The 2,500-nt window shown below is 55.0% G+C and overlaps 1 protein-coding gene across 7 annotated transcripts in view; it reads left to right on the forward strand.

The window, feature by feature from the left end:
* Positions 1-2,500, forward strand: part of TTC39C (tetratricopeptide repeat domain 39C) — a 65,934-nt gene that overhangs the window by 36,188 nt on the left and 27,246 nt on the right. Inside the window, exon 1 of one of the 7 annotated variants that reach the window (XM_076073644.1) lies at positions 1,291-2,500. This exon is cut by the window's right edge and continues 3,572 nt beyond it. The exons of the other annotated variants lie outside the window; for them this stretch is intronic. The gene's annotated coding sequence lies outside the window, so the exon portion shown is untranslated. Of the gene's footprint in view, positions 1-1,290 lie in introns of those variants that run through there. 7 annotated transcript variants of the gene reach the window in all.

Here is a 2,500-nt window from a genome sequence, read left to right on the forward strand (position 1 = left end):
CTGCCCCATCACCGATTGGGAGTTGTGGGGGTGGAGTGTCCGATGGTACAAAATACCCAGGCAGGTGCTTAGTTTTGGTGGGGCTGATGGTAAGGCCCCACCTCTTAGTGGCACGCTCCAGTCTCAGCAGCAACGTCTCCAACTCCTCCTCTGACTGAGCAGCTATTACCAAGTCATCAGCATACATAACGTGGTTGAGCAATAGGGAGCCATCCCTTGACCGCACCCGGGCATCGATTAGCCTCCCATTATATCTGTACCATATGGAGATTCCCCCGGTACAGCTATTGAAGGCTTCACGAACCACGTGGTCAAAATAGATGTTAAATAATGTGGGAGCCAGAGGACATCCCTGTCGCACCCCAAGGTGTACAGGGAATGGCTCTGACTCCCGGCCACGTAGTTTTACCCGGGCCCGCTCACCATCATGAAGGTCCTTAATGATCGTGAGCAGAGGGTCAGGTACTCCAAAAGCACGAAGAACGACCCAGAGCCCAGGCCTACTGATGGTATCATAGGCCTTGACCAGGTCAATAAAGCAGAGATGTAGGTCTTGTTGGAATTCCCTACACCTCTGCTGTAGCAGACGGACAGAAAATATGGCATCTGTGCAGGACCGCCCTTTCCTGAAACCGCATTGGGGCTCCGCAAGCCTCTCCTCAGCGTGCCTGGCAAGGCAATGCTGAATAATCCTTGCCAGGACCTTTCCCGGCACACTGAGGAGTGAGATGCCCCTGTAGTTGTTACAGTCTGTGCGGTCCCCCTTCTTAAAAAGGGGGACCACCAGGGCATCCTTCCAATCCTGCGGAACCCGTCCAGTGGTCCAGACTGTTGTTATGATGTCATATAGGGCAGTCTGTGCACAAACGCCACCCTCCCTCAGCATTTCGCTTGGGAGATCATCTCTGCCCGCTGCCTTTCCTGGTCTCAGACTCCGGATCGCCTTCAATACTTCCTCAGCAGATGGCACCTCAGCCAGCCACTCACAGGGGGTGACTTCATCCAATATTTGAGGCACCGCAGCCTCAGCAGGGTCATCCTCACTTTGTGCCACGATGTTTTCCTGGCTGAGGGATTTTCCCTCCCCCAGGACCTCACAGAAATGCTCAGCAAATCTGCGAACCTGTTCCGGGGGGTCGGAAATTGGATCACCGTTTTTTCCCCTAATGATGGTAATAGGTGTGGCGCTGCAGGTTACTTTTTTGATGGAGTTAAATAGAGATTTGTGATCACGGGCCACTGAGGCAGACTCCATCTCCTCAGCAACCCGCGACCACCACCCATCCTTGCAGCGCCTCACAGCTCTCCGAACCTCCGAGCGAAGGCTGCGGTAAGCCTCCTCATTCTCTGACGTGGGATTCTGTAGCCGATGACAGTGGGCCTGTCGCTTTTTCTCAACCATCCTGAACAACTCCTCTGTCATCCAGGGTGTCTGGGGAGGTCTGGACCGCGTACCCAAAGCAGCCATTGCAGCTGCATGAGTCACAGTCCTAAACCTCGCCCATTTACCCTTGACATCAGGAGGAGTCGGGGACGATGCCAATCCCAGCCGCAAGCGATGATGAAATTCTCGCTTGCAACTTTCATCAGATAACTGAGACCAGGCCACTTTAGGTTGGAATGGGGTCCTGGGTGTACACCCACCACCGGAGTGGAAGAATGGCAGGCGCATCTTACAGATGACTAGTCGATGGTCAGAGGGCAGATCAGCTCCACGGTAGGTCCTGGTGTCAAGGACATGAGCTCGCATTCGCTGGTCCGTCACTATGTAGTCCAGCAGATGTTCTTGCTTGGACCCGGCATGCATCCATGATGTTGTGTGGATGCGCCGATGCCGGAACAGCGTGTTGGTAATTACAAGCCCATGGGCTGCACAAAAATCTAGCAGCCTCCTACCGTTGTTATTGAGCTGATCTGGCCCATGCCCTCCAATCACTCCAGACCAGGTGCCAGTATCATGACCAACTCGGGCATTGAAGTCACCCAACATGATGACTCTATCCCGAGGGGCCACTTTAGCCAGCACCTGTGACAGGAGGTCATAGAAGGCATCTGACTCATCGGCTTTGCCTGCATCCCTCCACGGATGTTCATCTTCGGTGGGGGCATAAGTAACCACGACCACCATTCCTCGCCTCCGGTTGATGGGAAGGCGAGCCCAAAGTAGCCTGGGGCTTACAGCTTCCCACACCTCACCGCCACGCTCCCACGCCCCCTTCATTCTTTTGTTCAAAAGAAGACCCACACCCTGTTGTTTGGCAGTCTGCTGCCCCGAGTAGAGGACTGTCCACCCCTCATGGTGGCAGGAGCCAGAGCCGGTCCACCGGACCTCCTGAATGCCGCATAGATCCAGGCGGTACCGGTCCAGCTCCCGACAGAGGAGTGGCAGCCTCTCCTCTGCAGTGAGCGTTCGAACATTCCACGTGGCCACCCGTAGTGGCTTTTCGTTGTTTCTGGAGTAGCCCCGAGGGTAGGTATTCAATCTCCTGGCTCCGCCAAT

The sequence above is a fragment of the Petromyzon marinus genome, chromosome 3 (genome assembly GCF_048934315.1).
Source record: "Petromyzon marinus isolate PM22_M1 ecotype Great Lakes invasive population chromosome 3, UKy_Petmar_22M1.pri1.0, whole genome shotgun sequence".
Lineage (NCBI taxonomy): Eukaryota > Metazoa > Chordata > Hyperoartia > Petromyzontiformes > Petromyzontidae > Petromyzon > Petromyzon marinus.